The sequence below is a fragment of the Pinus tabuliformis genome, chromosome 3_1 (assembly GCF_031772625.1).
Source record: "Pinus tabuliformis cultivar Carrire ecotype Pingquan chromosome 3_1, CPIR1, whole genome shotgun sequence".
Classification (NCBI taxonomy): Eukaryota; Viridiplantae; Streptophyta; class Pinopsida; order Pinales; family Pinaceae; genus Pinus; species Pinus tabuliformis.
The window spans coordinates 679501242-679515791 of NC_142301.1; positions in this window are offsets into that span (position 1 = coordinate 679501242).

A 14550-nucleotide genomic window follows, 5' to 3' on the forward strand; every position below is an offset into this window, starting at 1 on the left:
CTTGTTTAGTAACATGGATAGAAGAAATTCTTATAGCGCTTGGTTGGAACTCATACAAATTACTTATGTTAGGCACTAGTGATGGTTCTAGTTGTTAGCTACATATACCAATAGGTTTCATATTTCATGATTGGCTATAGAAGTTCCAAATATGCTCTACTTTGATCATGCAAAGATCACATATTTCCAAAGGAGTACAAGGTGTATAAATAGCTTAATGCGTCCCAATTTTGATGGATGGTCCAACAGTCTAATCTGGATCATTCCATGGTTTAAATTTGCAGTTGTAGATTAGAGAAAGAAGTCTGTCCAAACTGTTTAATCTTGGCAGACAAGTAGTTCAGGTAGAGAAGAAAAGGCTCCCAACAGCTTAATCTGGGACCTTGGAAGAAATAAGGGTAGAAGTAGATAGAAAAACAAAAGAAAAAGCCAAAGAAAAGAAAAGGCAGGTAAGGGTCTGCAAATCCAAGTGCACCCTCCAAGAAGAAATAAAAAATGCTAGGCAAGTAGCTAGGTAAGTAGTTGGGGTTGCAGAAAGGTTATCTTTACCATTGCAGGTGTGTTAACTTTGTTTACCAAAGCAAAGTCAATGAATTGAGAAGGTGTTCTTCTTCATCAAGTTGCAGCAAGCAAAGGAGCATGTCTAACCTCCCTTTTTCCCCTTTTCATGTCATTTACTAAAATTCCCTCATCAGTTGAGATTCATGGAAGAATTATGGTTTCATGGTGGTTCGTAATCTTTTAAGAAGCCACATTTCTTGTCTAAAGTTCTTTTCATTTTGATCTACTCCCTAAACTAAGTGAGTTTCAAACAAACTTAGTGGTTTCCCCTTCATTTACCCTTTCATACATCTTAACCCCTAACTCTACTATCTAAATCCCCTATGTCCCCCTTTCCCTACTATAATAACACTATGGTGTATAAATCCCAGCACTATGTACATATCCTCCTCTTGGCACTATAGCCAAATAAATGGTCAAGGGAGACTTTAGTCCATCTGGGATTGTGGTCAACCCTATCTTGGAACTGCTCTAACCTCTGGTTATGAGCAGCAACCTCTTCCCTCAGCCCTCACCATCCCTCTGCTCAAAAACACAAAAAACCCCTTTTTCCCTTGCTAAAATCACTCCTATAAACCCCTTTCTCTTATAAAACCCTTGAAAACCCCGAAAAATCCCCAAAACACATGAAAAACCCACTATCCCAAGGTTCCTCGCCGGAAATATTAAATTGAATATTATAATAGGCCAGTGGGCCCCCCCCCCAAACCTGCACGATTCGTCGGAGGGCCCGCCAGCCGTCGATCTTCTGCCACCGATAATCCAACGGTGGGCGGTCATTTCTGTTCCCCTACCTGCCGACCTTTAGCGTCTGGGGAAAATGGTTTTCCACCCCGTACAGGGACGCGTGTCAAACGTTGTGGTTGTTCGAAGCCCCCCTCCCCAATACCACTCATCAGCAAAGGCGGTGCGGGGAACCCACTTACCACCATTCCGATACCGCCGTCCCTTATGTCATCGTTGCGTCATCCTGACGTAGCTCCTTTCGCCCACCCCCACGCCATGTGATCCTCCACGTACTCCTGCCACCTTATTCACCCGCCACCGTGTCCTGCCACCCTGGCTCACACCTCAGCAGCCACGTCACCTCCGTACCCGGGCCTCGCCATGACGTCATGCTGACGTCATCGGCGGAAAAGCGCCAAATGCATACTTTTTCCAAATTTAACATTATAAACGACCAAATGAGCCCTTTTGGGTCATTTTCACGCGCAAAAGAAGTAGCCGTTGTCAACCAGCTGTCGCGAAATTTGTCCCCAGCCATCAAATTCAACATTTCGACCGCTACAAGTCCAGAATTCGACGGCATTAAACCTCCACAGCCCGGCCCGCAAGCTTCCAAGCTAGTTTTTCCAGGTATTTCACCAGTTTTCCCCACTTTTGCCCATGCATTCCAATTCTCTGTAAATTCACCATTAAAAAATTGGTAAAAATCCTAAATTCAACTCTGCTTGTTACCTAAAGTAAGCCCAAGCAACCTGCACCACCCCTGAACTATAATTCGACATTAGAGCGGTAATTCCACGGGCTGAAACCATAAAATTGTCCTCGAGGTGCTCGGCATTGTTCCCTTTTTCCGAGTACATGCCAGCTGCATTTTTACCAAAAGAAACCTCATTACCTCTGCAACTTACCCTTGGCAGTTCACGTCCCTGAGAGGTTGCAGCAAACTGCAGAAACCAGCTTGCATTCTCACTGAGAAAAACACTTCAGACTTGGTCTGTATTGGTCCTATTACTCAAGCTTTTAAAAAGACTTTGTAAACAATTGCCATCACCTTATTTCAAATCAAGTTTTACAATGGCTGCTTCTGCATCCTCATCCCTCAGTGTAGCTCCATTGAATCCAACAAATAGAGAGCTGGAGGCCTTGCCATTGGTTGACAAGGACTGTCTTATTGAAGACTTTGAGGGCAACAGGGACTTCTTGCAGACCTTCAGTCAGTTGAGAGAGGACTATAAGGATGGTCATGGTACACATGGGATATGGGAGTCAAACCTACCATACTATTGTCTCCCAGCTGTAAATGTCTTCCCTGAAATCATTCACCTATGTGCTGAAAACTATAATGTGCAGCACAGAACTGTTAGCACTCCATCTGGAAGGATCCTTTTCTACATTAATGCTGAGTCTATCAACAAAATGTTACATTTTGATAAGACAGAATTGCTAATCCCGTTTTCCATGAGCTATTTTCTAGAGACTGGTGAAAAGATGACCAGTGAGGAGATTCAAAAGGTCACCAGAGATTTCATGAGACCTGAGTGCCAGCCTACAGAGCCACCTCCCTACCTGGGTATCCATTTCAATGATATAGGCAGGCTTTTACTGGACATGATTGCCTATGTGATGGGATACAAAAACAGTGAGCATGTGGACAAAACAATGTTGGTATTGCTATCTGCATATAGCCCACGCCAACCCCCTGCCAGGAAATATAACTTTGCTAAATTCATTGCCAATAAGATTCATGATCAGCTGAGCAAGGTGGACAGGCAGGGGGTCTTCAGGTACTAAGCCTATATTTACCACCTACTCATGTACTACCACTCTGAAGCCTTCCCATGCTACATCAGAAGGCTGGATCACAAAGGGGAAAGAAGATTTGTTATCTTCTGGACCTCTGTCTTTCATAAGGTCACAAACTCACCCTATACCTACTGTGAATTTGTTGACCAATTTGTATACCCAGTCTCTTGCCTGTTGATGAAATCCCCTCCTCCCAGAGTATCAAATGAGATAAAGAAAGCCCTGCAGCTTTCTAGAAAATATAAAATAGGTGACTGGTACCTATATGAGAACCATACTGTCATTAGGATCTATGGCTATGAGCTTTGTCCATACAGGCTCCCAAAATATGTACCAATGAGGTTATTTGCCTTGGAATATTACAGGCAGTTGATTCAGTCAGACCTCACCCATTTCCACAGCGCCAAAAAGAAGGCCCACCTCAAGTTCAAACACGAGTTGGGCCCCTTCATCATGAACAAAAAAGAAGGGTGGGAAGAGGCAGACCTAATCCTCAAGGATAAATACAAGTTATCCTATAGTTTTTGGTGGGTCCATTATGACCCTCAAGGTTTCATCACTGCTAGAAGAAACAAGTATAGGCTTATAGGCATTAAACATTGCCAGTACTCTCACATTGAAAAATATGCCAACCTGCAAGAATGGCAGATGGACACTCTAGTTGAAAATCTAACTGAGGAAGAGAGAATGCTAAAGAGTAGGAGGGAGCTTGAAAAGACTATTGACCTAGACTATGTGCAGCAGGTACCTTTCAGACCGCCTTATTCAATAGGAGAAGGGACCTCGGCTACAAAGACTGCACCACAGGCACCTTCTACATCAGCACCAGTGTTAGATAAAGGCAAGGGTATAATGGGTACAGAAGAGGAGGTAACAAAAGAAAAACCTGCCCGTGAAACAGAGCAGCAAACAGGGCAGCAACAAGAATAGCAACAAGGGAAAAATTTCCCTCCACAGACTCAGCTACCAGCAGCTCCAACACTGCAAATTCCACCTCCACGAAAAGAGCCAGTAACTGCCCCAATCTTACAGACCCCAGCACATGAGGAAAGGGGAACTAAAAGAGATAGAGAAGAGTCCACTCCTCTCAGTGGATCCTCCCACCAGCCAGAAGCCAAAAGGCAAAGAGCAGACTCCCCAGAGGTAGAAGACATTACTGATGATGTCTTGGAGAGTGAAAGAAAAGACAAGGAGGGCAGTCAACACACAGGTACAAGCTCCTTTCAGCAGGAGCAAACTTTACAATTCGGCTTAGAGGTGTCCTCCTCTTCCCAGCTGACCAAGAAGCCCAAAAGCACCAAGGCTTCTTTCAAACAGATAAAAGCTCAGAATGAGCTGCTAAGGGCCGAGGTCTACAAGCAATTCGTAGATGCAACACCAGCCCAGCAAGAGAGACTATTGTCGGTATATGACATTCAGCAGGAGAAATTGCTCCTGAGCCACTTCAAGCCAATAGGGCCGGAGCCTAAGACACCTGCAGATTTCATAAAGACAAGGGTGGAGGTCCTAGCCAGGGATATACATCCCATGGACTAGATTGAACTCCACAAGCAAACTGGAGAGATGGTCTATGCAACCCTAGTAGAGAAGGCCACCTTGGTCCATGAGTTGAAGGAGTCCCTAAAAAACACCAACACCCAGTTGGATTTTGAGAGATTGTCATCCCAAGCCAAAGACAACAGAATAAAGTCCCTGGAGGAGATCATCATCGATCTAGGACATGATCCTAGTGATCCAATGGGTGTAAAGGCCCTCATGAAGAAAAAAGATGATGACTTGAACGCATTAAAGAAGAGGTTGAAGCTGCAGCCCACAGAGCACCCTCAAACAGCAGAACTTCAAAAGCAAAAACAGGCTGAGGACCAGCTAGACCTCCTAATGCAGCAAGACCAAAGGATTAGGGAACTCGAGAAAGAGCTGGAAGGAATATTACAGGAAAAACAAGCAGATTCCACTTCCCAAGCTCCTCCAACTACATCAACAACAACAGCAACTTCAGGGGCAGCAGTGCCCCCTACAGCAGAAGCAGCAGGAACAGCAGCAGCCCCAGATGCCAGTCCAAGTATAGAAGAATTGACCAAGGTCGTCAAAGAAATGGAGCTCCAAGCAGACGAAATAAAGAAGGCCAAGGAAAAATTGGCAGAACTGGACTCCAAGTATACCAACTCCAAAATGACTGTAGCATAACAGGGCAGAGAAATAAAGGCCCAAAGAGACAAGATAAAGGCCTTAGAAAAGGAGCTGAATCTAGAGACAGCTATGGCTGACATAAAGAGAATCCTATGGGCTAAAATTGTCCAATCCATCAAATAGCAGTGGAGGTCAATAAAAATAATGCATGAGCAGATGGATTTGATGGGCGAAGCACAAGCGGAAATTCAGAAGGCCAAGACAGTACTAGGAAACAAAACAGAACAGGCAAACAGGATGATAGATTTCCTGAATAGACAGGAAAGGGAAGAATTGGCAGCCATAGGCATTCCCAACAGAACAGAAGCTGTCCTCTCTGCCAAGAAGGCACTAACTCTAAGAAACTATATACAAACAGTAGAGAGGAAATTTTTTGAAATGCAAGCAGATGTGGAGGAATACAAGGCCAAAATGGGAGTGCTGCAAGCAAAAGGCCTGCCCAGCTTGCTAAGTGGTGCAGGAAAGCTGATCTCCCTAGATCAAATGGCCAACAGAATGGCAACCACTATTGAAAATCAGATTATTGCATCTGGCAGTACATCTGAACCAGCAGGGCCTCCTACAGGACAAAGTTTATATGAAAAACTTGAAGGCATGTTCTTCATTGAGAATGAGGTGAATCACCTGTTTGAGACCCCTCCCAATCTTTACAAACATACAGAGGCAGAGGAAACATTGATAAAAATACGCAGGCATCAAATGCCTAAGGAGGATTGGTGGCAGTTTATGCTTCAGATTTTGCCACGGTAATTCCAGCTATTTGGTCACTGCTAGCTCAAAGTCACTTTAACGACAGACAGCATGATAAAGTCAGCATTGAAAGAATCTGAGTGATGACTCAGCATATAGACTCCAATGGCCAGCCAAAAGATAAAGAGTTGCGCAAATTTGGACAGTGTACCCTCAGCCGACTCCAACTGCCACCGGATCAACAGGCTCTGACCAATTTTGACAGCTAAAAGACAGGAAGTTATTACAGCATTAACTTTCTCAACTGCTACACTCCAGCAGTTGGCAGGATATTAATGCAGCATGTACTCTTCATTTTAGATATTTTCTTGTGTAAACTTTCTATATATACTCCCCTTGGTAACGCATAAGGGTTGAGAATTTTCACTCTAAGGCATGTATACTGTATATTTTCAGAAGAGTTTAATACAAAGAGCAAGCTCAGCTCAGTGATTTTCTGGAAGTATGGTGTTTTGCTGATGATCTAAGTGTTGTTGCAGAATTCTTGTGCCGTCTGGTGGAATGATATGTTTTCTTAAATCTCTGTTTTGTTTTCCTATATTGTTACATGCTCATGTTTTCATCAAATCTAGCAATAAAGAAAAAGAATAGTGCAGGATATGTTTCCTTCACACCCTGTGCTCAATCTTGTTTTGCTGTAAATGTTTTCTTTAGAATTAAATGGACATGAATTCTTAAATGCTCATGTTTTGTTTAAATCTTTATTGTAAATGATATTTAGAAATCCTTCACTGCTTCTAGGTAACATTATCTCTTTATCACTATTTCAGTATTTCAGTTTAATGAAAGATCCTTAAGTGCCTTTCATATTCTGAGCATATCACACTAAACCACAAATTCATAGCATCGTTTCTCAAATGGTTACCCAGCTCTGCAATTTCATTACTTTGTTAAATCAGCACACCAAACTAACGGACCACTGACTCCATAGCCCAATGGACTAGAACTCTTTGGAAAATACATAAGCACCTTGACTGAAATTATCATCCAAGCAAAAAACTCAAAACAGACCTGAACTTATAGCTAGCCTAAAATCATTACAAAAAGAGATAAATTATAAAGAGAGAGCCCTCTCTCACTACAGTTTGGCTAGAAACTGTCGTCCAAAGATTGGTTAGTGGTTACCCCGGCCGTATTCCCTTGGGAGTCATAGGGAACAACCTGGGTGTTAACATAATTGGCGACTCCGCTGGGGACTTCTTAGGATTTTCCAATTTCTATACATCCCTCAAAGCCTGAAATCAAGCCTGAAACAAGTCAGGAGGCCTTCAAAACTGTTTCTGTGTAACATTGACAGTTTTAGGGAAGAGCTCTTTCAGAGAATCTTCATCTCAGCTTTGAAGTATATATAGCCATTCCAAAATCTTTATCCAGTCCTTACAGATATAAAAATTTCCTACAAAATCCTAAAAAACAGTTAGAAGCTGGCTCCCAAGAAAAATCCACGGCATACTAGGGCAAATCCTGACCCTAATCCACCCATCATTGTTGATAATCCAAATACCATCCCTAGAAACATCAGGAGGCAGCAAAGGCAGGAGCAGCCTGCTGATTTAACCTCGGACTTAGATCATCCCAGCCTCATCCCTACTCCATGCAAGGTCCTCTTCCGCTCTACCCCTAATTCCCCTAGTTCACCATCCACATCTCAAAGTCCTCCTCTCACATCTTCATCCACTGCACATATCCCCTTGACCAACACTCTAGGTTCACCCCTACTTGTCACCCCTGTGGTACCCACTGTTCCTATTATCCCAGCTGCCCCTGTCAATCCTCTAAACCCTGTAAATATGGTTAACAGATACGCACCTCTGCAGATACCAGCTAATGCTGCAGCTCTACCCCAAGATTACCAAACCAAAATCTCATATTTTGACTCCAATGGTCCTCTGACAGCTGTCCAGCATGCTAAGAGGATGCAAGACCATTTTGAGACCTATGAAATAGATGATGACAGTGTCAGAATGAGGATGTTTGTTCAAAGCCTAACTGGGGATGTACGAACTTGGTTTAGATCCCTGAATGCAAACTCCATCACAACTCCTGATGAACTGTATCAAGCCTTTACTAGCAGATGGGAGAAGAAGAAGGATCCTCTGCACATACTGGGGGAATATGACACTATCAAAAGAGGTCCCCAAGAGACTGTTTTGGAGTATTGTGCCAGATTTAACAACGTATATAACGCGATTCCACAAAATCTAAGACCTCCTCCTGATTTAGCCTTGTACAAATTCCCTGATGGTTTTGACCCTGACATGGCCTATCAGTTGAAGGAAAGAGATCCTCAATCCCTGGAAGAGGCCCAAAGGGTTGCTGTCACAGTGGAAGCCAACCTGATTGCCAAAAGAAACAGGGCAAGGTTGGAAAAGAGGACTGCTTTCAAAGAAGAACCCTCTGCCTTTGATCAGAAGCTGGATGCAATACTCAATGGAATGAAAAGATTAGGTGATAGAGTGGAATCGGTTGAAAGAAATTCATCATGGGAAGCACCACAAAATAACCCTCCTAGGAATCCAAATTTTAGGAGAACTCAAAACCCAAATGTCGGCAAGACCAGTGCTGACCAAGACATAAGACCCCCTTTCCAAGAAAATTATGCAGAAACTTCCACATCAATAGAGCCCAATGAAGATCCTGAGATTAACTTGATGGGTCTAGATGGTGAAAGTCAAGTTTTCTTAACACAAGAAGATCATGAGGATGATGAAATCAAACTGTTCCAAACTAAATCAGGTGAATCCTTTGACTTCAAACAAGGCTATGACACTGCTGTTTATGAAGTCCATAAACAATACAAGCTGAGGAGCAGAACTGTGAATGTTAACCAGCCTGAAAAGAAAAAGGATAATCAGCAGCCTGAAAGAGTCATAGTCATAGAACCTAATGACAAAATAAATTCACCTACAGAAGAAGTGATTGTTGAGGAGATCACTGAACCACTGTCTTTAAAACAACAGCCTATGGCTACTTCACCTTCTCATCCTAATTTAAATATTACTCACCAAGGGATGAGTAAAAGAGGCAAGTCCCAAAGTCAAGATAAAAATCAAGAAGAAGATTTAATGAACAAGGAAAGGACTGTTGTCTATAACCCCAAAACCCAATCTGAAAAACCTTTTGACCTAGAAATTGAAATTGGTAAACTAAAGATAGTTGTTCCTCTTTTAGAACTAGCCAAGCATGACATCTATAAGCTACAGATCAAAAAGTCCCTTCAACTCACTAGCAACAAAGATGATGTCAATGTGCTGGATGACACCCCAGAACTCCTGTTTGGCCCAGAAGTGGATGGAAAAATGGTAGTCACAGGGGTATTACCTTTCTATGTCAGTTTACATATTCATGATAAAATATTACATAATGCAATGTTTGACTCAGGTGCCTCTCACAATCTCATGCCAAAAGCAGTCATGGAAAGATTGAATCTAGACATAACAAGACCATACAAGGACCTGTTTTCCTTTGACTCCAGCCAAGTCAAGTGTCTAGGTCTCATAAAATATTTATGTGTATCTCTGGTCCAATACCCAAACAAGACAATCCTAATGGATGTGGTAGTTGCTGATATTCCACCTAAGTATGGGATGCTGTTATCAAGATCATGGGGAGCTAAACTCCAAGGTTCCCTGCAATTAGACATGTCATATGCCACCATCTCTGTTTTTGGGCAACCAAAAAGACTGTACAGAGAAACACTCATGAAGTACATGGTCAGCAGTGAAGAAAAGCCTCAAAACTTCCCCATATATGCTATCCATTCAGGCATAGACTCATACATTCTCTTCAATGACAGCACAACTCCCTCAAAAGGTGAGGTTGAAACCAAGATACTCATACAGGAGGAAAACTCAAATGAAGGAATTACTACCCATGAAACAACAGTCAATCAAACACTAGATACTGCTGATGTTCTAAATATCAAGCATACCCAATCAAATGATGAAACTGTCCTAGAAGACAAGCTGGATGAAAAACCACAACTGCTACTCACATTGCCAGCCCATGAACCGATCATCAAATCTCCCCCACAACAAGATATTCTATGGTTCCTTGAATTTGATGGCTCAGTCAACAAATTAGGGGCAGGAGCTGGAGTTTGGGTACACAATAAAGAAAATAGTCATGCAGAAGGCAGAGCCTATAGACTGAATTTCAGATGTACTAACAACATGGCAGAATATGAAGCCCTTTTACTAGGCCTCAAGTTAGTAAAGTCCTTACAAGCTGCCAGGGTTTCAATCATCGGTGATTCAGATTTAGTTATCCAACAAGTGAAGGGAAATTTTGTCACCAATGACAAAAGACTAAGGACTTATAGGTCTGCTGTTGCTGAGGTACTAAACTTTTTTTCTGAATTCCAAATTACTAAAATTCCCAGAACCCACAATCTACATGCTCATAGTTTAGCCACCTTTGCAAGTACCTGCAAACTGCCTTTTGAGCCCCATCATTGTTTTACAGCTGAGGTAAAACACAGACCCTCCATTCCAAACAATGTCAATGATTGGCAAGTATTTGAGGATGACAAGCAAATAAACCATTTTTTAACTCTGCAGCAAGAATTTGCAGGACTAAATATTGACAGTGATACAGCAAGTCAATCAAAAATACTTGATGGAGCAAGTCCATCACAATACAGTTTCAAAAGATTACTCACCCAATGTCACCTAGAACAGCAAAACAAATGCTCAATCCAACCATTTTCAACAAGGAAAACATTCAGCAAATTCAACAAATTAACTGTGAAGAGGTAGCCAATGCTGAAGCTGAAATCATAAAGCTGAAAGACAATTTTCTTCCAACAGGCCTAACTCCACTAGAAGACATCTTTGACTCAAATGACATCCCCAGAAAACCAAAAATGCAGCCCTTAAATGCAGCCATTGAAGAATGCAACATAGGTACAATTGACAAACCCAAAATAATTAAATTGTCTGCATCTTTGCCTCCTGATCAAAAGCCAAAATACATTGACCTCTTTAAAGAGTTCCAGGATGTTTTTGCATGGAGCTATGAGGACCTAAAGTCCTATGACACCTCTGTAATCCAGCACACCATCCCTCTCAAGCCTGATCAAAAGCCCTTTAAACAAAAATTGAGGAGAATCAATCCTATGCTTCTCCCAGCAATGGAACAAGAAGTACAGAAAATGTTTAAGGCAGGCATCATAGCGCCAATCAGATTCTCTGAATGGATCTCCAACTTAGTCCCTACAAGAAAGAAGACTGGGGAAATCAGGCTGTGTGTGGACCTAAGAAATCTGAACCAAGTATCCCTCAAAGAAAACTATCCCTTACCCAAGATGGATCACATTCTCCAAAGAGTGGTAGGGGCCTCAAGGATCTCATTACTGGATGGATTTTCAGGCTTCAATCAAATCTTGGTGCACCCTGATGACCAAGACAAAACTGCATTTACAACCCCATGGGGAACTTTCAAATATGTAAAGATGCCTTTTGGATTGAAAAACGCAGGGGCAACTTTTCAAAGAGCCATGGATATTGCCTTTGCCAAGGAGATTCATGACTTTTTAGTCATTTACCTAGATGACCTTACACCTTTCTCAAAATCAGACCAAGAACATATAAAACATCTAAGACAGATCTTCCTAAAATGCAGAAAATATGGAATTTCCTTGAATCCCAAGAAATCCCTGTTTGGTTTAGAGGAAGGTAAGTTGTTGGGCCACATCATTTCTAAATATGGCATTAGAATTGACCCATATAGGATACAGGCTATCCTACAAATGCCCCACCGAAGAAATGTCAAAGAGTTGCAAGGATTCTTGGGAAAAATCAATTTCTTGAGAAGGTTTATCCCAAACTTAGCAGAACTAATCAGATTATTAAATAACATGCTAAAGAAAGATTCAAAAGTCAAATGGACTGTTGAAGCCAATCAAGCCTTTGAAGGTATAAAATTGGCCCTTACCCAAACCCCAGTGTTGACCAATCCTCAGTTTGACAGAGAATTTATCATTTTCTCTTTTGCTTCCCAGCATACTATTGCTGCTGTTTTATTGCAAAAAGATGACCAAGGAAATGAGAAGCCAATTGCTTTCTTTAGCAAAGCTCTTAGAGATGCACCTTTAAAGTATCAAATCATGGAAAAGCAAGCTTATGCTTTAGTCAAAGCCATTAAAGACTTTAGGATTTATATCCTTTATTCCCATGTTATAGCATATGTGCCAAGTCCTATTGTCAAAGACATTCTCACCCAAGAAAATTTAGAGGGCAGAAGAGGAAAATGGATTGCCAACATCTTGGAATTTGACATTGAGATAAAACCTAAAAAACTAATAAAAGGGCAAGGCTTGGCCAAATTAATGACAGAAACAAATTTCCAAGCCTTAGACATTAACCAGCTAGACAGTGAACCGGAGCTGGCGACTCCAAAGATCAATGTAGCCTTTGAACAATCCCCCTGGTATTCTGATATCTGTTATGTGTTACAAAACCTGTGTGCTCCCCCAGGACTGTCCAGAACTAAGTGTAGATTCTTAAAAATGAAAACCTCAAGATTTTGTGTGATGGATGGCAATCTGCTTTGGAAAAACCATGAAGGTATATTACTGCACTGTTTAATTGAAAATGAAACTGACAATATCATAAAAGAATTTCATGCAGGTGACTGTGGTGGGCACTTGTACTGGAAGTCCACTGTGGACAAGATACTAAGGGCTGGATATTACTGGCCCACCATGTTCTCTGATGTCAAGAAATTCATCACCTCATGTCATAAATGTCAAGTGTTTGAGGGAAAGAGACAGTTGTTGCCACTTCCTTTAAGGCCTATTGCAACAGAGAGACCTTTTCAACAATGGGGCTTGGATTTCATTGGGGAAATTCACCCCTCATCTTCAGGACAACACAGATGGATTTTAACAGCAACAGACTACTTCACTAAGTGGATTGAAGCTGCCCCATGCAGACAAGCAAATGATTCAATAATTATTCAGTTCTTGGAGAGCAATATATTGGCTAGATTTGGCTGTCCTGACAAGATAATAACAGACAATCCTGCTGCTTTCAGATCCAAGAAAATGGTGAACTTCTGCCATAAATTTCACATCACTTTGGGCCATTCTACTGCATACTATCCCCAAGGAAATGGCCTTGCTGAGTCATCAAATAAAAGTCTGGTAAATATCATAAAGAAAGTACTTGAAGAGAACAAAAAGAATTGGCATAAGAAGCTTGTGAATGCCCTATGGGCAGATAGACTAACAACCAAAAGATCAATTGGGACTAGCCCATATGAGTTGGTTTATGGATTAGAGGCCAAATTCCCCTCATCACTAGGAGTGCCTGTTATGAAGCTTCTTCAAGAAAGCCAAGCTGAACCAAATGATATGCAAAGAAGAATCAATCAAATCATATGTCTACAACAAACCAGAGATCAAGTTTTCAGCAGAGTTCAAGTTTTACAAGAAAAGTTAAAGAAGGCTTTTGACCGCAAAACTAAGGCAGAAGATTTCAGTGTGGGAGACAAAGTCCTCAAGTGGGATGCAAGAAGAGAAGACAAAGGAAAACATGGAAAATTTGATTCCTTATGGAGAGGACCATTTGTTGTCCAAGCAGTGCAAGGTAACAACACTTACTTCCTAAAGAGTCTTAATGAAACTGACTTGGATGAAGGTCCTGTGAACGGCAGGATGCTGAAGCATTATTTTGACTATTACCCATGAGTACAGCCTGAGGTTCCCTTGTATATATGCAGATGTATATATTATTTTCTGTTTAGATTGTAAAAATGCAGTTTTCCAAGTTTATTGACTGTCAGCAAAAGGCACATAGATTCAGAGATCTACTAAGAGGGAAAAGCACAAGTTTGGCATTTCAAAGCAGCACACTTCAAGTTTTGTGTAAAACATGTCAAAGGGCAAGGCAATCTGACCTGCTGTTCTTGGTCTTTCAAATGAAAAACCATCCCCATGTGGAGCCACTGTTAGCTACCTATACCAATAGGTTTCATATTTCATGATTGGCTATAGAAGTTCCAAATATGCTCTGCTTTGATCATGCAAAGATCACATATTTCCAAAGGAGTACAAGGTGTGTAAATAGCTTAATGCGTCCCAATTTTGACGGATGGTCCAACAGTCTAATCTGGATCATTCCATGGTTTAAATTTGCAGTTGTAGATTAGAGAAAGAAGTCTGTCCAAACTATTTAATCTTGGCAGACAAGTAGTTCAGGTAGAGAAGAAAAGGCTCCCAACAGCTTAATCTGGGACCTTGGAAGAAATAAGGGTAGAAGTAGATAGAAAAACAAAAGAAAAAGCCAAAGAAAAGAAAAGGCAGGTAAGGGTCTGCAAATCCAAGTGCACCCTCCAAGAAGAAATAAAAAATGCTAGGCAAGTAGCTGGGTAAGTAGTTGGGGTTGCAGAAAGGTTATCTTTACCATTGCAGGTGTGTTAACTTTGTTTACCAAAGCAAAGTCAATGAATTGAGAAGGTGTTCTTCTTCATCAAGTTGCAGCAAGCAAAGGAGCATGTCTAACCTCCCTTTTTCCCCTT